Below are 23,164 nucleotides of genomic sequence, written 5' to 3'. Positions count from 1 at the left end.
ATTTTGATACTTTGAGTATATTGGTTATCTCCCACTATTAGCTTCTAGTGGGTAGAGGCTAGGGTGCTGCTGAACATCTTCTAATGTATCAGACAGCCCTGCAGCAAAGAATTACATGACCACAAGCTCAATAGTACCAAGAAACTTCACAAAACACTTTTGACACATTCAGCCAGTCACAGCACCTTCTCCATACACTGAACAAATTTTGGGGTTTGTGTTTCAGTTTTATTTTTACTTTCCTTGAAATAATAAAGTATGATATACCCAAAATGTTGCATATTTTCTTCCATTTTTAATATTAAAATAGCTACACAAAAATTCACCAATTTTGGTAAGATTTTTTAATGCATTTTGATATGACAGCTGTCACAATATAACCTAAGAAAATTGTTTTGAATAAAGTTAAAGACAGCTAAGTACTACTGAGACCACCTAATGAAAAAAAATGAACTTTTTAGCCAACCCAATACTTCAGGGAATTTTGATAAAGACTATTTGAGAACTAGTCATGATTTGTTTTATTCCTACCCCCTGACTCCCACTTGGTATTTAATGAATGATCACCGTTCTTTTTGATGTCACTATATTATCCTTTGAAAACAAGGCCCAGAACACAATGGGAGTTTCTGTGGTCCAACAAATCAGAAAACATGAAAGGGAAAAGAAATAGGTAGGCATATAGCTTATACTGTATTGGAGGATTTTAGGATTTATGCTGAATGAATTGTTGGAAAAGTGTTTTTTTTTTCCAGAGTCAGTCTCATATAATGAAAAGATTTGGCAGATATTGATATCTATACCCATTACTTAAAAACATGATCATCTGATGAATTCTTTCAGCGAATATATGCAAGAGTTTGTTTATAAGTTTTTTGAGTATGGGAGAAAAATTCCCTTAGATCAACGGAAATCCTTTTTGGAAATGACTATTTCTCTATGACAATTTCTTTCCTCTTGTCCCTTTACTTCCTTAAAAGTGGCCTTTGTACCTTGTGATGCTAAGGCTGATTCTGATGGAGTATGACATATCACATATTAAACTAAAATATGAAAGTCTTGCTCCAATAAAGAAGTTAAACATAAAATCTTAATTAATAGCTATTAATTAATAATTAACCTTTCAAAAATTCACCTTTCTCATAGCTGCAAAGCAAGGTTATAATTCTCACAGTGTGGTAAAAAATATTTCTAAAGATATGCTATATGCTAACTGTGGCTTATGTGCTTTTATATTTTAAAATGGACGATTATAAGCAATTGGGTAATTCTGAAAAAAAGTCTTTAAAAACTCTCCCTGGCTGGTGTAGCTCAGTGGATTGAGTGTCAGCCTGTGAACCAAAGGGTCACCTGTTCAATTCCCAGTCAGTGCACACTCCTGGGCTGCACACCAGGTCCCCAGTGCAGGCAACGACACATTGATGTTTCTCTCCCTTTCTTTTTCCTTCCCTTCTCCTCTGTCTACAAATAAATAAAACAAAATCTATAAAAAAAGAAAAAAGTCTTTAAAAACTCTGTAAGCCCTTTTAATATTTTAATAAACAAATATTGGTATACTCATACGATAATCCCATGTTCATATTTAAATATATTTTACTTTTTAATGAGAATATCGCTATTTTAGGAATAGGCAAATAAGAGATCGGAAAACATTTTAGTTCTGAAGTATTAAAAAGGGAATTAGAAAAGTCATATTTAATGCATATATTTCACACTCCCTAGAGATAGGTTTTTTAATATATTAATTTTATTTGTATTTATTATAAACATTCAACAAATAACTATGGTCTTATTTCACTTACCATATTTATGGATCTAATGCACTTTGTTATAAATAATTTTGACATTTGTGTGATGTTTTTAGTGGAATGGTAGACTTATTTTTCAATAAAATTTCACTAATAAACCCATCACGTATAAATGGTAGAGTATATACCATGAATGATAGGGTCTATGTTATATTCAGTGCTACTTAAAACTAACCACCCATGAGAATCACTTGAGAAACTTTGTTAAAAATGCAGATTTTTGGTCCCTCCATTCATATTCTCATTCTGATGGGACCAGAAATCTGACTTCCCACAAACCCAGAGGTGATTCATGGAGTTAACTTTTACTATATATTGAAAAGCACTACTCTCCAATAATTGAAAGGAAAGTCATTTATTCACTTGTTTTTTCTTCTTAAAAATACATATTGTATTTATTTTATTTTTTTACACATTTCCCTTGTAAATATTTTTCCAGTTCCTCAAGTGTCTAGTTTTTCTCATTTAGCCACTGGTAAAAATGTGTCTTTGGAAGGAAGCTTTTGATTTGGTGAAACAGCAAATCTAATTTATCAGACTTTAGTCTTTTGAAATTAGTAGCACAAAATAATTAAAAACATAGGTTTCTTCTTGAAGTGTTTAAGTCTATTTTAATTAGAAACCTTCCATTTTTATTTACTTAGTACTCCCTTACCTGCTTTGAAACTGATTCAGTTTTTGGTGGGTCATCATAAATGTCTACATTTGCATATTCATACTGAAAAATTGTAAGGGTAAAGACATAATTAAGTCTCAAGGATCATTCCGTACCTGAGATTACATTTATAAGCCAATTTGGATTTTCCCCTGTGAGATATCTGTGGATCTAAAAAGCTAAAAGTGGAGATTTACTACATGCTTCAAATTAAATCTAAATATTGCAAAATTGGATTTTTTAAATAATCACCAGATTTCAAGGAAACCATTTTTCATAAAAATTATTCCCGAGATGCAGTATGTTTAGTATAAAATGATATTAACATACATATTATCAGGAACTCTTCAGAAATACTCTGACTAAAACCACAGTGATTTTTGGTTGGTTGGCACAGAGCTTCAGGCATTATGTAATTATGCCTTCATGAAGATGGTTATCTCTAGAGAGCACAGTAGAAATGACTGGCCTTTTCCTCTTTTCTTTTTTTTTTTTTAACTATCTTTTTTACCTCTTTGAAAACAGATTTAGATGTGTCCCTTTGAATGAAAGAGCAGTAAGGAGTTGTGTTGCTTCTTGGGTTATCTACCCTTTGTCCTTAAACGTCTCCCTTTCTGGCCTTTTGCCTTCAGCCCAATCTCTCTTTAATCAGTTGCAATCTGGCCTCTCCCTTCACTACCGCATAGAAACTACTCCTGTAAAGTCATCAAAGACTTTCTAATTGCTAAACCCAAAGGAAGCTTTCCAAGTCTCAGTCAGTGTTGTGCCAAGCCATATTGGAACCTTGGTAAAAGGAAAAAAGGTATGCCTCTTATGCACTTATTGATACATCCTCCCATATTTTTTCTTATGGCCTTTCTGTTTATTTTCAAGTAGTAGGAAGTTTAATAGTCACTTTAAGTCACACTTTAAGTAATAAACACTTTTTTGCATCTTATTTTGAAATAATTATACATTCACAGGAATCTGTAGAGTTCCCATGTATCCTTCGCCTAGTTTCCCCAGTGTTTACATATTATGTAACTACAGTATCTATAGCTATATAACTATAGTATAACTTTAGATACATATGGTATAGTACCATAGTATCAAAGACAGGATATTAACATTGGTACAATCTGTGAGTTTAGTACTGCATCATTTTATCACTTATGTAAATTTGGGTAACCACCACTGCAACCATGCTATGAAACTGTTCTATTACCACAAAGTTCTCTCTTAAGTTACCCCTTAATTGTCATACCTACATCCTACAACCAACCTGCCCCACTCCTGGTAACCACTAATCTGCTTTCCATCTCCATAATTTTCTAAATTCAAGCATATGTTTAATGTGATCTTGGTAGATTGACTTTTCCCATTCAGCATCATGTTCTTGGGATACATTGAAGTAGTTGTGTGTATCAGTAGTATATTCCTATTTATTGCTGAGCAGTATTCTATAGTATGGATATATGTTTAATTATTCACCCACTGAGAGTCACTTTGACTGTTTCCAGTTCATGACTGTGATGAATAAATCTGGTATGAATGGTCATGTCTGGGTTTTGTGTGGACATAAGCTTTCATTTCTCTGGGATTGCTGGGTCATATAGTAAAAGTGTGTACATTTAAAAATAAACCTGCCTATCACTTCTTCGCCTTTGGGCTAAGATCAAGTGTAAAAATAAACATGCCAAATTATTTTTCAGAATGGTTGTACCATTTTACAATCCCAGTGGGGATGTATGAGAGATCCATCCAAGTGAAAAAAGTTAACAAACACTGTATCATTCAAAAACATGACTGAGTAGAAAGCCCCATGCCACCCACAGCCTTGGCACACTGCCGTCAATCCCACAAACCAGCCCAGTGGGAAAGTGAAGGAAGGCTTTGTAAGTCCAGGACCTGTGGTTTGTCAGGATGCTCAATGAATAATGCAGGGTAATAACACAACCCATCTCTTTAAAATTTTGATATTTTACTCAACATGGATACTTCTATATTAGTTTCTTAAAATGATGCATTTACATATTATTTACCTTGATTCCTTGACTTTTTGATATGCCTTATTTTTTTTCTTTCTTTTCTTTTTTTTGTGTGCAAAAGGTGAATGTGTTACTCACCTCACCCTAAATTCCATTTCTCATGATACTTTACCTCTGTGCACTTGATACCATTTTTCCTGTCTCTTAAATCTGTCTCCCCTGAACTTTTGTGGCACCGTTATCTGGTTATGTCTTCCTTTTTTTCAGCAAATATTGTGCTTTTCAGTCTTTCCTGGTCTCTTCCATTCCAGCCCTTCAGGTTTTGGTGCCGTCGGTGGCTCATCCTCACTGCTCCCAGCATGCTGTTATTTATACTCTTCCTGCTGCACTGTCAGTTCACAGTCCAACAGTTCAAAGGGCTGCTAACAAGTAGTCTCTAATCTCCAGGTTGGCCCCTTTCCCATCCACAATGCAGACAGAATGATTTTATTTAAAGTGAGTATATAGTTCATTTATTTTTAACCAAATATTTATTTAGTATTTTTTGTACTTGGTGCTGTTTTAGATTCTAGGGATGATCAGTGAATAAAATAAAGTTCATACTCCCCTGAAATTTATTTGAACATTTTATTTGAATATTGCTTAGGCTTTGTTCCAGGATCTGCATATAGTTTTTAATCTAAATATATGTTTGCATGATGGATTTGAATAATAAGAATGTTATTTCCTTCCTTGTATTTTACCTCTAGAAATTTTAAAATATTATTACTTTTCAATCCGTTGTACATGAATGGGGAATGCTTCAATGATGCTTTCTAAAACAACTTTTTTTTGGATAAGTATATGGAAAGGATTACCCCCACTAACTTTTTAGTACTTGCTATATTTTTTTTGGATTATAAGATGCATTTCCCCCGCCCCAAATCTGGGAGGAAAATGGGGGTTCATTTTATAGTCAGAATGTAGCTTACCTAGCTCGCTGCGGGGGCGCGGTGGAGCAGGGTCAGAGGAGGCAGGAGCAAGGTCACTACTGCAGGAAGCCAGAGGCGGCTGGAATGGGGCAATGCTGTGGTCCCTGGCCTGGGAAGAGGAGGTGTCCCCGCTGTGTGGAGCAAAGGAGGCAGGGACAGAGTCCCCGCTGCTGCTGCTGCATGTCCTAGTGCTAGGGAAGAGGGTACAGGTGGTGCAGGCACGTTAGGAGAAGAAAGCCTGGGCGCCCGCAGGTACCTCCATCACGTGACTCGTGTGTCCTCCATTACATTAACATAGGCAAATTCCACTGCAAGGTCACCTGTCAATGTGGCCCTGCAGCTGTTGCAAAACTACAACTCCCATCATGCTTGGATAGGTTGAGATGATGGGAGCTGTAATTTGTCAACAGCTGCAGAGACACATAGGTTGTGCAAAACTTTTTGAGTTCTGTTTACATTTACATTGGTGAAATATTGTGTTATTTATGTTGTTAAATATTTTACTACATTTTTTGCTTCAAAATTTTTTTCTATTTTTGTCCTCTAAAACCTAGGTGCGTCTTATGGCCCAGTGTGTCTTATAGTCAGATAAATGTGGTAGGTTTCCCTTCCAGTATCAGAAATAGATGATGTAATAAACAGATATTCTGCCATAGTCTTTAAACAAACTATTTTCCAGCCCAGTGACATGTTTTATTCTGCTTTCAGTGGGCATTTTCATTTTATTTATTTAAAAAAAATTTAGACTTTATTTTTTGGAGCTGTTTTAGGTTCTTAGAAAAATTGAACAGAAAGTACAGAGAGTTCCCCATCCAAATGTACATTTGTTATAATGGATGAACCAACATTCACACATCGCCATCAACCAAAATACATAGTTTGCATTAGGGTTCATGATTTGTATTATTCTATGGATTTTTACAGATATATTGTCATGTATTTGCCATTATACATAGTTTCTCTGGTCAATAATCTTGTGTGTTCCACCTGTTAATCCCTACTTCACCCTAAACTGATCTTTTTCCTGTTTACATAGTTTTGCACTTTCCAGAATGTCATCTACAGGGTCCAGCACAAATAACACTCATTTTTATTACAAAACCTTTTATTACAAAATCATAAGCATGTAATTCTGTAACATAACAACTCAAGCACATGATGTGACATTTTAGGTGAGATGTTCAAATAAAAAGTATGAATTATTACACCCATATTATTACCCTACTGACCACACTCCAGCAGGTGTTACTTCTGCTGGACTCTGTAGCTGGACTCATAGAGCAGGTAGCCTTGAGATCGGCTTCTGTCTGTTGGTCATATGCATTTAAAGTTTATTCATATATTTTTGTGGCTTTGTACTTCATTTCTTTTTAGTGCTGAGTAATATTCCAATGTCTGGAAATGCCACTTTTTATTCATTTACAGGCACACATAGGATATTTTGTAGGTTTTATTCCAGACTGCCACAGTAAAGAAAATATCACAATAAAGTGAGTTACATTCATTTTTTTGACTTCCCATATAAAAGTTGTATTCAGACTATACTGTACTTTATTAAAATGCGCAGTGGCACTGTTTTAAAAAATGTACATACCTTAATTTAAAATACTTTATTGCTACAAAAATGCTAACCATCATGTGAGCCTTCAGCAAGTCATCATCTTTCTGCTGCTGCAGAGTCTCGACTTGATGTTGATGACTGCTGACCGGTCAGGATGGTGGTTGCTGAAGGTTGGGGTCACCATGGCAATTTCTTAACATACGAAGACAATGAAATTTGCTTCACTGATTTACTCTTTCTCTCATGAATAATTTCTCTGTAACATGCAGTGCTGTTTGATAGTATTTAACCACAGAATGTTTTTCAAAAATTGGAGTCAACCCTCTCAAACCCTCCATTTCTTTATTAAGTAAGTTTATACAATATTCTACATTCTTTGTTTTCATCTTAATGATTTTCATAGCATCTTTGCCTAGAGTAGATTTTATCTCAAAAAAGTTTCTTTGCTCATCCCTAAGAAGTAATGCACATTCATTAAAGTTTTGTCATGAGATTGCAGCGGTTCAGTCCCATCTTCAGGCTCCATGTCTAATTCTATTTCTCTTGCTGTTTCCACCACCTCTGCAGTTACTTCCTCCACTGAAATATTAAATCCCTCAAAGTCATTCATAAGGATTAGAATCAACTTCTAAACTCCTGTCAATCAATATCAATATTTTTTCTGTTTCTTCTCATATTTTTATGCATTATTTTTAAAATTTTAATTGTTGTTCAAGTACTCCCAAAGTACTCTGTCCTTTACTCCCATCCCAGCCCACTCACCCAGCCCTCTACCCTCCCTCCCATTTCCATCCTCCCTAGTTTTTGTTTATGGGTCTTTTATGCTTGTTTCCATAAACCCTTCCTCTTTCCCCCTGAAATTCCTTCTCCTCTCTCCTCTGGACACTGTCAGCTAGTGTAGCTCAGTGGGTTAAGCATGGGACTGTGAAGCAAAGGGTCACTGGGTCGATTCCCAGTCAGAACACATTTCTGAGTTACAGTCCAGGTCCCCAGTAGGGGACAAATGAGAGGCAACCACACATTGATGTTTCTCTCCCACTCTTTCTCCTTCCCTTCCCCTCTCTCTAAAAATAAATAAATAAAAATTTAAAAAAACCTCAATGTCAATATTTTGATCTGTTCCCATGAATCACAAATGTTCTTAATGGCATCTAGAATAGTAACTTCTTTCCAGAAGGTTTTTATTTTACTTTCTTTAGATCCATCAGAGGAATCCTTATCTATGGCAGTTATACTTTTACCAAGTGTATTTATTACATAATAAGATTTGAAAGTGAAAATTACTCCTTGATCCATGGGCTTCAGAATGATTGTTGTGTTAGCACACATGAAAATAGCATTAATATCCTTGTACGTTTCTATCAGAGCTATTGGATAATGTGCTTCCCTGTCAATGAGTGGTTATATTTTAAAATCTTTTTACCTGAGCAGTAGGTATCAACAGTAGGTTTAAAATATTCAGAAAACTATGTTGTAAATGGAAGTGTTGTTATCTTGACTCTTTTGTTCCATTTATGGAGCACACGAATAATTGCTAGGGGTCCTAGTGTTTTCAGAATGGTAAATGAGCAATTCCTTCATCTTAAAGTCACCAGTTGCATTAGCCCCTAACAAAAGAGTCAGCCTGTACTTTCAAGTTTTGAAGCCATACATTGACTTTTTCTTCATTCATTGACTATAAAAATTTTAGATGGCATCTTCTTCCAGTAAAAGGATGTTTCATCTATGCTGAAAATCTGTTCTTTTGTAGCCACCTTCACTAGTTATCTTAGAAATTCTAGATGACTTACAGTAGCTTATAGAGCAGGACTTGCTGCTTCACCTTGTACTTTTGTTATGGAGACAAACTCTTTCCTTAAATCTCAAAAGCCAACCTTTGTTAGCTTCAAATTTTTCTTCTGCAACACTCTCACTTCTCTCAGCTTTTATGGAATTGAAGAGAGTTAGAGCCTTGCTCTTGGTTAGGTTTTAATTTAAGGGAATGTTATGGCAGTTTTGATCTTCTATCCAGGCCACTAAGACTTTCTCCATATAAACAATAAAGCTGTTCCACTTTGTTATCATTTTTGTGTTTGTTGGAGTAGGACTCTTATTTCCTTCAAGGACTTTTTTTTTTGCATTCACAAATTGGCTAACTGGTACAAGAGGCCTAACTGTGGCTTATCTTGGCTTTCAACATGCCTTCCTCACTAAGCTCAACTATTTCTAGCTTTTGATTTAAGGTGAAAAAAATGTCACTATTTCTTTCACTTGAACATTTAGAAGCCATTGTAGGATTAGTAGTTGGCTTAATATTGTTATTGTGTCTCATGAAATAGGGAGGCCTGTCAAGAGAGGGAAAGATGGAGGAAGAGCCAGTCAGTATAACAGTTAGAACATATACAGTATTTATTAGGTTTGCCATATTATATGAGCACAGTTCATGGCACCCCAAAACAATTGCAATAGCAGTATCAAAGGTCACTGATCATGGATCACAATAACAAATGTAATAATAATGACTAAGTCTAAAATATAGTGAGAATAATCAAAATGTAACACACAGACAGTATGTGAGCAAATTCTATTGGAAACAATGCATTTAAAGACTTGCTCAATGCACAGTTGCCACCAACCTCTTATTTGTTAAAAACATAATATCCGTGAAGTTCTAAAGTGTTGTGCAATAAAATAATGCATTCCTGTATTCACGTAGTGAAGGGCATCTTTGTTGCTTCCAAGTTTTGACAATTAAAAATAAAGCTGCTATGAAAATCTGTGTGCTAGTTTTTTTGTGGACCTGACTTTTCAACTCATTTGAGTAAATACCAAAGAGCACAATTATTGGGTCATATAGTAAGGATATGTTTTTTTAAAGGTGCTTTCTGTCTTCTAAAATAGCTGCACCATTGACATTGCGACCTGCAATGAATAACAGTTCCCTTTGCTCTACATATTCACCAGTGTTGCCACTGTTTTAGATTTTAGCCATTCTAATAAGTGTAGTAGTATCTCATTGTTGTTGTAATTTACATTTACCTAATGGTGTTTCACATCTACTTATATGTTTATTTTCACCTATATATCTTCTAAGGTAAGGTGTCTTTTCAGATCTTTTGTTCCACCCCCCACACTTTTTAACTGGACCATTTTCTAATTGTGTTTTTAAGGGATTTTGTATGTTTTAGATAACAGCCTTTTGGCAAACATTTTCTCCTGATTTTTGGCTTTCTTCTTACTCTCTTGACAGTGATGTTGCAGAGCAAGAAAGTTTCTTTTAATGAAATATTTTAATGAAATCTAACTTGTTAATTTTTGTTTTATGAATCATGCCTTTTGTGTTGTATCTGAGAAGCTATTGCCAGGCCCATCATTATTTATATTTCCCTTATGTGATATTCTAGTTTTATACTTTTGCATTTTACATTAAAGTCTATGATTCATATTGAGTTAATTTTTGTAAGGTTGTAATTTCTGTATCGTGATTAGTTTTTTGCATGTGACTATTTATAACATCATTTGCTGAAAATACTATTGTATCTCACTTCAATTGCCTCTTCTGTGTCAAAGATCAGTTAACCATATTTGTGTGAATTTGTTTCTGGGGTCTCTATTCTGTTTAATTGATTTATTTGTCTATTTTTAAATCAATACCACACTGTCTTGATTACTGTAGTTTTTATTGTAAGTCTTGAATTAGGGTAGCATCATACTTACAGCTTCATTCTTCTCTAATATTATGTTGGCTATTCTATATCTTTTGCCTTTCCACATGAACTGTGAAATCAGTTTGTTAGTAGCTACAAAACAGCTTGCTGAGATTTTGATTTGGATTGCACCAAATCTAATAGATCAAGTTGGGAAAAACAGGCATCTCAGCAATATTAAACCTTCCTGTCTGTGAACATAGACTATCTCTCTGTTAATTTTATTTAATTTTGTTCCACAGACTATTATAGTTTTTCTCATATATATCTTGTACAGATTGTTAGATTTACTTGTATTAATTTTGAAGGGGTGCTAATGTGGATGATTATGTATTTTAAATTTTAAATTTCAGTTTTTCATTGATCATATACAGGAAAGCAATTGACTTTTGTATACTCACTTTGTATATCATCCTTGCTGTAATTGCTTTATTAGTTCCATGAGATTTTTGTTAATTTTTTAAAAGATTTTCTACATGGATAGTCATGTCTTCTGTGAACAAAAAATTTCTATTTCTTCATATACAGTCTGGATAATTGTTATTTTCTTTTCATGTTGTATTGCATTAACTAGCTCTTCCAATACAATGTTGAAAGGAGTGGTGAGAAGGGACATCTTTGCCTTGTTTCTGATTAGAGGGAAAACATTTAGTTTCTTACCATTAAGTACATTAAGTATAGGATTTTGAAAATAGATATCAAATCGACCAAGTTCTCATCTATTCTTAGTTTACTTACTGGTTTATCATGATTAGGTGTCGGGTTTTGATAAATACTTTTTGCATCTATTGACTATGACTGTATTACTTTTCTTCTCTAGACTGTTGATGTGATGATGATCACACTAATTGGTTTTTGAATGTTGAACCAGCCACATGTGTCTGGAAAAATTTTCCCACTTGGTGTAATTATTTGTATACACATTGTGGTTTTTAAAATAGTTTTGTTCAAAACATTAAAAAATTTAGACACTTCCCAAATTTAATTTGGTTCTTTGAAGAAGAACTGACATTTCTGGGCTTATCCCACATGGCAATATTCTGCTGGAACTGCTAGCTGTTGCTGCAACTCTCTTCACCACAGTCCTTGCAGCCCTATTGCTTTATGTGCAGTTGCTGTTTTGTTCATGTTCATTGCCGGCTTCAAATGTCTCAAACACATTTCTTCCTTGGAGCCACTGGACATTCTCCAAGCACTGTTCTTACTTGACCTCATGTGTTACCTAAACTTATGTACATTATTGAAACTCTTCACCCCTTTGCACTGTCCCTATTTTCTTCTGATATATTTCCCACTTCTTTTACTTGCCTCCCTCATGGATCCTCCTATTATCTCATTTTAAAGTTGAAGTTTCTTAGAATCCCTTTTTCTTTTCTGTATACACTCAGAGGAGTTGATCAGTCACTCTCAGTGTTTTTCAGGTCTAGAATCCCTGATATCCCCCTTTGCCCATTCTATTGGCTTACATTAATATTATTCAGATATTTATAAAGAATATGAATTGTACCAAGGAGCCATGGAAAACATCAGTGGAATAATGACTTATGACAGGGCTTTAAAGGGAAGAAATGAGTAACAAATTTAAAAGGGCAGTGATAATTAGAGAAAATGGAGAAAAGATCTATATCATGAAACATATTGTCTGAAAATGTATTCATTTTATTCTCACTAGTGTAGCCATAGTCTTAATTAACAGGTGAAGAGATGAAACACCAAAGGCTCCTATTTATTTAAGAGTTAAAAACTGTCATAAAATCAAACATCATCTTTGAGACCAGCCAGGAAAAGAAATAATCTTAAGATCTTTCATCATTGTAGGCATATATACAAATCCCTACAACAGGTACATGCATACAGTGGAATATTATTTTTCATCAAGAAAAGAAACAAAATGCTGATACATGCTATGAGGTGCTGAACCTCAAACATATTAGGCTAAGTGAAAGATATCAGAAACAAAGTATATGTATTGTATGACTACAATATCACATAATCCCAAAATGAACAATCTGTAGAGACAAAAAGCTAATTAGTGGTTGCCTGGGGCTAGGATTGGGAGTGGGAGTTGACTACAAAATAGCATAACGAAGCTTTCGGGGATGAAGAAATATTCTAAAATTGGATTAAGTGATGGTTGCATTATTGCATAAGTTTACTAAAAATCATCTTGTTATATACAATGGTTGTATTGTATAAATTATATACATCCATATATATAGTCATATATATTTATATTGACATGTTTATATATGTATATAAAATATATATATGTATGCCATTAAAAGTAGCAATAGCTAGCTTTTTTCTATGCACATATAAGGTAAAGTGAGGCTAAGTAAGGAACTCTAGAACACACAGCTAATAAAATCAGGGCTAGGATTTGAACCTGATAATATCTCTCCAGGACACTTGTAAGCATTTTTCATGAATTACCTTATAGTTAATCTTTTATGTAAAGATATGAAATGGAATAGCATATGATTTTTTTTATTTTACAGATGAAGAGCCTAAAGGTTAAGTAATTTGCCAGACATCATGGAGGTTATGGTTTAGCTGGAATTGAAACCCAGAGAGATCAGCTTAATACTTACATTTATTATAATTTTTACTTGATTGACCAAGGCACAGTTATCCCTAAAGCCAGAGATACGAATTTATATCTACTAACAGCTACCAGGGTGGTGGCATTATAAGTGGGAAATCCAGAAAACCAAGTAGCCTAGAGATTTATTGATAACCTGCCATGCTGAGGTCAAGAACTTGATAGCCAGCATAAAGCCTGGAAGGCTACGCTCAGTGACTGTCCATGAACTGACAAGGAGCCTGGGAATACAATATCAGGCTTAACTTGGGGGGGAATAACTACTTATTTCCATAGTCAATTTTATGAATGCAGTGACTGATTTTTGCTCCGGCCCACGGAGCAATCAACTGGGGCTCCACCACCTACCTAGAACAAATGAGTTGGGGGTACAAGAGGCGCGAAGAATGGCAGCAAGACAAAAGATTCTGATCAAGCTGCAAACTTTATTTTTCCGAACTGGGTATATATATATAGGGGGGGAGGGAGAGGAAGGAGATTAGGTTGCTTGCTATTGGCTAGCTTGAGACAAAGAAGGGCCCGCTTATTGATTACTTGGGTGCAACTGGTACTCGTGGACACCTCATGTGCCTGTAGCTGATTGGCTTGTGGAGCGCATGCACACCTCATGTGCCTGTAGCCGATTGGCTTTGTGGAGCGCACAGGTTCCTGTAATCAATGCAATGTTTTTAGCTAGAAGCCAGGTGTAAGGTTCCCAACAGATTTTTAGTAATGTATTAGTAAGTAGGTCATATACTAAGAATCTGTGGTTTATCACTCTAACTTTTCTGATATTTTCTAGACAAATTCCCTAAAATCTCCTACCCTGCTGACCACTGTATGCATTAAGGTCTGTTATTAATGATATCTCACCATTCCTGAGTGATTATTATCAAACAGGTTCTCTGCTTTACCGCATTTAACTCATTAGAATTTAGGGAAACCTCAGGAGGCCACTACTACTATTATGATCCCTCCTTATTTTTCAGATGAGGCATAGTGCGGCTAAGTACCTTGTTCCAGGACACACAGCTACAGGCAGTCTGGTTTGGGTCTCAGTAATTAATGACCACAATAAGTCTGTATCTTAAGGATATAAACCCTAGAAGAGACAATCTCCAGAGGGGAGAAATTCACTTATTCATTCATTTAGTGTTTATTGATTAATAGCTTCATGTTATGCATCATAGTGAGACATTGCTGGTAATTAAATATGGTATTAACTATGCAGCTTTTATAAATAAATACATTATCTTTTAATATATCCTTTTTTGAATTAACCATTTTGAGTGAAATACTTAAGATTAGTTTATCTCTTAGTTATTTTTTTATTATTTTTTTAAATGTACTTATCTTTTAGAAGGGAAGGGAAGGAGAGAAATATCAATGTATGGTTGCTTCTGGTGCATCCCCTGCTGGGAACTGGCCCCTGCTGGGAACTGGCCTACAGCCCAGGGATGTGCCCTGACGGGGAATGGAACCTTGATCTTTTGGTTCGCAGGCCCGTGCTCAGTCCACTGAGCTACACCAGCCAGGTCTCTTAGTTAGTTTTTATTCCATTCATCTTTCTCTTGTTTTGAAAAAAAGTAAATTGATGTGCCATAGTAATAGAATGAAATCTCCAGAGCATTTTCATTTCTCACTATTTTTAATGTGTGTGAAATCATGGCAGTTAGATATGTAAAAGATGAGTTAAAAATTATTCATTTAGTACATCTTACTAGTCCTTCCCTTGAATAATTCCCGGTGGTATTTTGGCAATGTCAGACTCTTATCTAATTTTAAATGACTCAATTGAAGAAGCTTCAGCTAGAGTTTGATTCTAGAGGCTAATGGACTTGCTATGAATGGTTTTTAACATTTGGCCTAATTTTCCCCTCTTTAAAATTTTAGAGCATTACTCTTAATTACTTTGTACCATACTCAACTTCTGCTTTCTCCTTGTTTCATGTTTTTTTGTGGTTCACTCGCCTTCTAGGTAGTTATTATATCTCCTGTGAATGCTGAGTGGATCATGGTTTCTATCTTCATGGGATGGTAGTTCCTATTAGAGAGATAATTGTATATTGTTTGTATTTGAATGGGGCTGTATTATGCTTAAGTATACTATATATGCATTAACCTTTGATTTAAATTTTGAAAATTTAAGTCTGAATTGAAATGCTAACAGATTATCTCAGCAGTGGTCAATCATTTACTAAATTCATAAGTATGAAATCAAGGCCCATATTTCCCAATTTTTTGTTATACAACATACCTAAATATTTTTTCTACTTTCTATAGATATATGTTAAAACAAAAGTACTCTTGAATGGATATTGAATAAAATGTTTTATATATTTTAGGCTTATAGCATCTATGTGCCATTTTCAAAAGGGAAATAGTGGTTATACTGTTGGGTAGAAACATAATGACTTTTTATGAGTAGGAAATAATGTGAACTTTCTAGAGGCTATCAGTCAATAGTTTATTCTTATTGATTGACATGTTTCTTTTAACCTTTACATAGAGGCACTTCGATAGGTTAAATAACTTTATTGTTGTTTCCTGATGTGGCTGCTAAGAATCAACATTAAATACAATTAAATAAAATACATTGAGGCAAGGGTCTTCCCAGAACTTTATCACTCTTATCTTGTATCAATACCTTGCCATGTTTTTGTATATTCTAACTCTTTGATATCATAGTCATGCTTCTGGTGCCAGTCTAGTTTTAAAGAGAAACAATGAAGAAGGTAGATTTATTATAAATTTTAAACATGACATTTTGTGAAAATTGTCTATATTGTACAGTGCAATTCTATTTTTTCAACCAGGCTTGGTGGTGATTATTCCTTATTTCTACCCACACACTATCATGGAAAGTGCTATTTGTCCACATGTGAGACTTAGAGACGGAATATGCACATTGGAACAAATCCTTGATTAGCAGGGTTCCATACTGAGTGGCACTTCACTTCTCCTGGTCCCTGCTGGGAATCATTGTGCAAAGGTTTGTCCTGACAGGCAGTCCTGTACAAACCAAAGCTTATCTGCTATATTGCTTTGCTATTTCAATCTATTTTTGGATAGATTTTATACTTTGGTACTTGGTATATTGTCTTTTCTTTTGGTTAGACAGCTGGTGGCTATATTAGCATTTACTGAAAGTGTTATAGTAATTCTCACATCAAAGTAACCCTGCTTCTTAGTGTACACCCCAGGTGTTACATTTCTGGGCAGGTGAGACATAATTGATTTGTTTTCATTGCTTAGAATTTCTGTACACACTAGTAGCAGTTGAAAAAACTGAATCTGCCTCACCCAAGCCAAATCATTACATCTAATTCAGTAGTTTTCAAATTTTAGTGTGCATTAGAATCACTTGGATAGCTGGTCAAAAAACAGATTACTGTTTCCCATCTGCAGAATTTCTGATCTGTAGTCTGGGATAGAGCCTTAGATTTTTGCATTTCTAACAACTTCCCAGGTGATGCTGGTACAGTCAATCCGAGCCCCACATTTTAAGATCAAGATAATGTAGTGTTGTCTAACCACAGTACTTAAGACTGTGAATTGGCCAGACTTCTTCTGGGGCCCACAGTGGGGAACCATTGATCTAATATACTGACATGGAAACTTATGTAATAAAGTTGATAGTAAATATCATAGGCTTATGGGCCAGGCAGTCTTTGTTGCAACTATTTACCTCTGCTGTTATAGCAGGAAAGCAGCCATAGATAATATAAACAAATGGACATGGCTGTATTCAAGTAAAATTTTATTTGTCAAAACAGGCAGCAGGCTGAATTTGGCCCAAGACCCATAGTTTGCCAGTTTGCCAGTCTCTGATCTAACTCATCAGATAGACGTGTATCTTTTCCTAGCTCACACACAGATCATCTGTATCCTCTGTGGTAGCTACCAACATGTGACCAGTATTGAGTTAGGAGCTGTGGGGTATTTATAAGAAGTACAAATATAATATTTCTTCTCTTCTTTCCAAGATTATTGTTTAGTTTAGTCTTAAAAAATAGAGAGGAAGGAAATGCCTAGGCTAGAATAGATTGCGTGATATAAGTGAATTCAGGAAAATAAGTAGACACTAGACAAAAAAGAGCAGACCGAATGAATTATCAAGAAGGACCAGCTAGAGAAAAGGCATTAAAGAAACACTCTGTGTGTTCTTCCGATGGGCAGCGAGCTCTGTGAATGGAAGGGAGTGGAAATGTTTGAAGTCACAGGTGCCCTTTAATTATCATTTACTGAGCATACTCTCAAGTATTGGCACAGTAATAGGTCCTGAGGGCACCACAAACCAAGGCATAGTTATTGCTTTAAAAATGTAAGAGGTGGATCAAGATATTAAAGAACCCCAAAGCCATACATAGGAATTTGGAGTTGATATACTTAGCTCATGGAGGGCTTTCAATGGATGTTAAACTGAGAAGGAAATTTATGTGATTGGCAACAAGGAATTTTTATTAGTTCTTGATCAGTAGAGTGCCTTAAAGACAACTGTTGTAGCAGAAATCATTTTCTACAAGTTAGTAAATGATAACCATGAAAAACAATAACCATTAATAATATCACATTAATACCATAGCAGCTTTGCTAAATTGAAATATAGCTTGTGTTGGGTTCTTCTTTTGCTTGTTTATTTGTTTGTTGTTTTGCTTTTGTATATTCTGCTTAAGAAATGCCAAAATTTGTGTTTTATTATATTTGTAAAAAGCCATCATCAGAACTAAAGTCAATTCCATAGAGTTGCACCATTGTGTCTTTCTGGTACTTGTATACCATTTAAAGACTGAACAGAGAAAAATTCTCCATAGAAAGGTAGGATTTTTTAATTTCTGAGACTGCATTACTGGAAAATTGGATATAGGGTCTGGGTGAAATCTATTATTTAATAAAACATTTAGTGGGAGATGATGGTAGATGTTTGTGTGAACATTTGAATGAGATTGTCTTTCTTTTTAAAATTACTTTATTGTTGTTCAATTACAGCTGTCTGCATTTTCTCCCCACCACTCCCCCCACCCCAGCCAAACCCACCTCCCTCCCTTGCTTCCACCCCCCACCTTGGTTTTGTCTGTGTGTCCTTTATAGTACCTGTTCCTGAAAACCCTCCTCCCTACTGTCCCCTCCCCGCTCCCCTCTGGCTATTGTTAGATTGTTCTTAATTTCAACATCTCTGGTTATATTTTGTTTGCTGTTTTCTTTTGTTGATTAGATTCCAGTCAAAGGTGAGATCATGTGGTATTTGTCCTTCATTGTCTGGCTCACTTAGCATAATGCTCTCCAGTTCCATCCATGCTGTTGCAAAGGATATAAGCTCCTTCTTTCTCTCTGCTGAATAGAATGAGATAGTCTTTATGCTTCATTCTAGTTTAAGTGTTCTCACATTAGTACTTGAAAGGTCCATTAGGGACTACTAATTCAGCCAAGTTTCCATAAGAACCTGAAAAAAAATAATATCTTGAATAATGTACCTTAAAGCTTAAAACTAGAGTTCATTTCATTTAGTAAATACAGTTTTGAACTTGGGGTTAGATGAAGCAAGGATTAGTCAAAGGCACCATATTATACAAGATGACATATGAATTCTCAGCTCTCTGACCCAATCTATACAGTTTTTTTGTTGTTGTGGGGAGTGGTGGCTGATGTTTTCTCTCAGTTTGATCTTTAATCAAATGGAGGGATGCATATGGCAGCAGGCTATTTTTATCCTGTTAAATACCAAGGGAAAGGTTATGAGAAAAAACCCATGTAACTTGGATTTCCTGTGATTCGCAGTTGGAAATGCAAGAATCATTGTGAGCGTATCTTTATCATTTTTTGTTGTGGGTCCTTCATCATTTTCAGTGATTGTTGTTCAAGAAAACAATTGATTTCTTGAACAACCTTGCCAATTAGTAGAATCTTGAGGCACTTTTAAATAAAAGTTGAGAATTGATTAGTGAACTTCAATACTCCTCATTTCATATTATTTGTATTCCCCGCAAATGAAATATCCTAAAATGTCCTGAACTATGTGTATGAGTGCACCTGTATATGTGCCTATACTAATGTCACTAGCCTTGACATGGTAATGTCACTAACCTTGAACCAAGGACTTTTACTTGACGATGTTAGTATGGAAAGCTTGTAATTTATATAGTAATCAAGTTAGGTGACTCTTATGAAGAAGCTCTGAAATTTATGAGAAAAGAAAGAAGAGTTGTTTGGGACTTCCATACTGGATGAACATACAGGATATAACTTAATTTTTTTCTTCTTGAAACCAGAGCAATTTAGTATTAAAATCTAGAAATATTATTTTACTCTATATTTTGGTGATTGAGTATTTTATGGCATGTTATTATTCCTATTATATAAAGCTTGACAAAGATGTTCAACTTTGAAATAAGGGAGAAAAATAGAATGTAAAGAGAAAGTAAACTAACCTAACAGGGGGCAATAATTTTTTCCTAGTCACAAGCTTGTGAAACACTGCATTATTACTTATCCTAGCCCATAAATACGAAATAGCAAATAACCAATCTTGTCATAGAAGATATAAAATAATAGAGAAAGTCTGTCAATGTCCTAAAATACTTTATAATAGTCTCAATCAATTATTGAGTGCTTAGTACTTATTAGACAATGTGCTAGGCACATTATATGCAAAGTCTCTGATTTTCACAATAGTTTGACCTATTTTATAACCCTAATTTTAAAGTGAATGTATTTATATTTTAAAAAGTTACAGAAATTATCCAAGGTCATACATGTGTTCAACAGAAGCACTAGGCTTTTTGACCTGGATGTACTCTTTCTACTACACATTTCTTCCTTTGGTTAGTCCTTTCTTTCCAAAGAGTTAGTAAGTAATTCTATGTACAATCATCTGTCTCTTTCTTTATCTGTTATTGTGTCTAGTGGTGCATGGCACAAAGTGGGTTGCCATTTAGGGTAGCTAAATTAAAGTACAAATATAAATATATGTACACATGAGAGTAAGAGAGAAAAGTAGTTCTGTGTTTGTGTGTACATTTGTCCTTGAAATAAAATGCTGTGCTTTAAAAAAATATCTATTTATATATTCTTGATTTCTAAAGAAGAAAAAGAAATGCAGGTGTTTACAATAAAAAAGAGAGAACTGTTAACATAAATCTGAAAAGCATTAACTCAAGAATAAATTCAGGAGCCCACTGATAAATTATCTAATACAGTTTCCAATTTAAATTGATCACCTCTGTTGTTTGATTTATGAACAGGAAATGGACTTTGACTGTTAGGCACCTGGATGAAGAGCCTGGGTTCAGCTTGTAAGAGTCTGATAACCTGCAAAGACCCTCTGGTTGCCCTAGGATCATTCGATTGAGGTCAGACCTAATTAATTAGAATGTAAGACTTTTACTCTTGAATCAAGTTTTAATATGGTGATGTAGCATAATTCTATAATGTGCCATTAGCTGCTAATTTTGAAAAAGAAAAGGAGAATGCAAGCATTATTCTGTTTCAAAGGCGTATGTTTTTCAAATTCTATGCATGTTTTACTTCATGGGTTTTAGCCCGTTTTCTTTGCAGAGTATTATATAAATAGTTTAATTTCCACGTGGCTGTTGCAGTTGGTACAATTTTCTTGCTTTTGTGGTGTAAATTTGATTTTATACCATTATATATTTTATTATAGGTAATCCATTTAGTCTCACATTTTAGTTTAGGTTGGTCCAGTGATTTTACTTAAAAATGGCAACGGTGCAGTTCGCGAGATACAGCACACCTTTGCATTGCTTATTTATTCCAAGTTAACACATATTTGTTAACCTGTTGCAATATCTGTTTGTGTAGGACCACACATAGACTGTGAACTCCCATTTAGGCATTAGATTTTGAAGACATGTCCTGAAAGGAGTTCATAACTCCTTGGAGCACTCCAGTTTCAGGAGGAAGGGTGTGACAGTAGTGTGTGATCAGAACTCATTTTTCTGTGGAGCACTAGCTGCTGTCAATATTCAAATGCTGGTTCAGGTTACTGTGTATAAAACTTTGCATGGCCCACATGATGCGAAGGCCCCCAGTGACAGCGTAGACCCAAGAACTAGGAGCTCTGAGCACATCCAGCATGGCCACCACCTCACTTTAAGAACTAGGATGCACCATTCCACCTTTTGAGTATTCCTTTGATTTTGAATTGAAAGAATTAGATTAAATCAAAGAAGGGTGAGAAATTTCTGTGCTTTGAAGATTAGGCTTGCTGTGCAAATCTATGAAGTCTGGGGGTGAGAGAGGAGGGACTGGTGGGTCTGCATGGTAAGACCTGTGCCCTGTCCAAAACCATTCAGATTCAAACAGTTTAAACCTGGACAAAGAAGTCAATTGTCTTAATTTGGGGACTGAGCATGGCCTTTGGATTGAATACATTCTAAGAATCAGTGTAAAATTTTTTTCTGAGCTTTTTTCTTCATTAATTGACCTAAAATGAGAACTTTGAGCCTAAAACAATAATTTAAAAATAAAACCAAGCCTATAAAGCACTGGTTAGCAGTTTTTCTCTTAATGGGTATTTTCAGTTAAAAAAATATGTAAGTAGTGAAAAGAAAGTCATAACATCGTTTGGGACTAGTTTTCTGATTCTTCAAAAAATAAAAATATTTAAAATGAAAAGTTTTAAGTTTTTGATTAATATTTAACATTTTAATACAAATGTTATTTTATATAGAAAAAAAATAAAAGTGGTTGTTTCAATAAGTATATTCTCTGACAATTTTTAGCTCCATCCATTTTTACTCTTTCTTTTTCTTTTCATAGTGATGACATATACTAATTTCTTTTTATCACCTTTTACTGACTTTCAAACAGATATTTTAACTGAGAAAATAAGTGCATTTTATCAGATGCTAATGGCAATTAGGCAATGAGCCTAGTGGAAGATGGGAAGGGGGCCAAGGCAATGTACTCTAGGGGTCTTATCTATTCTCTTTGGCTCAATTTAAATCAGAATTTATGTTGACTAGATAATTGAACTCATGACTGTAAAGAGCCATGTGTATTACCCTGGTGGTAAAGAAAAAAAATTAGAAGGACCTGAAATTTTTATGCCTTTAGCTGTGTCCTTCCATGAGCTTTTTTCTTTATTACTTCTACAGTTTTTCATTTTGTGATTATATGCATTTGTAGACAAATTCAAGTTACTTCAGGTATGTTGTTAAGTTTACAGAATGGGTATATAGTGTCATGCATGGTTTACCTATAGTGTTCAGGTAATTTTTTATGTTAGCAGAAACTGTTACTGCCTTAAGGCATGTATATAATACAACATGTTTTAAGAAGCTCTTGCATTAGACTTTATAGTTCATCCTTGTTGTAATGTTTTTAAGTACTTGCTATCTACTTCTTTGATAGCCAAGATAAACTAAGGTACTTTGATATTAATGCTCAAACACACTAGACCTCATTAAATCTGTTTTCTTTTTATTTACTCACAATATCTGATATTAAAAACAAGTTTTGGCTCTTTTTAAACTGAAAAAAAAGAAACTGTCACCTGGTATCATTTAAGATAAGCCATATAGGGAGGCTTTGTTATGATGCTATTTATGTTCTATTATCATGTTCTATGGAAGCATTTTATTTTAAAAATTTACCAGTGTAACTAAACATTTTCATTATTTTCTAGTCATGTGAAGGGGAACCCCCCCAAACCTGGATTTATTTATAAAAATTGTCCATTCTTACATGTTTAAACTTTAGTCACCTTCAAATCACTCTTCATTGGATGCAGTACACCTATCAAGACTTTTTCCACTGCTCAAAACAGTTTTGAACTCGATTTTTATATTGTTTAGTGCTTCTGCCTTTTTTGTTTCACCTCTTCCATATGGACAAAACATTTCCCTTTGAGGATTTTTTTCATCTGGTAAAACAAAAAAAAAAACTTGCTTGGGGCCAGATTGGGTGACTAGGGA

General features: G+C 34.7%; 1 protein-coding gene across 1 annotated transcript in view; it reads left to right on the top strand.

Annotated features, from left to right (window-relative positions):
• The window catches only part of NAALADL2 (N-acetylated alpha-linked acidic dipeptidase like 2), a 1,140,409-nt gene that overhangs the window by 213,419 nt on the left and 903,826 nt on the right, over positions 1-23,164 (top strand). The window contains exon 4 of the mRNA XM_053657983.1: positions 20,471-20,578. The gene's annotated coding sequence lies outside the window, so the exon portion shown is untranslated. The remainder of the gene's footprint in view (positions 1-20,470; positions 20,579-23,164) is intronic.

The sequence above is a fragment of the Artibeus jamaicensis genome, unplaced genomic scaffold, assembly GCF_021234435.1.
Source record: "Artibeus jamaicensis isolate MK-2021 breed Jamaican fruit bat unplaced genomic scaffold, CSHL_Jam_final scaffold_474, whole genome shotgun sequence".
Lineage (NCBI taxonomy): Eukaryota > Metazoa > Chordata > Mammalia > Chiroptera > Phyllostomidae > Artibeus > Artibeus jamaicensis.
Note: the sequence above shows the minus strand (reverse complement) of the source record. Positions and strands in the feature narration are given on the sequence as shown.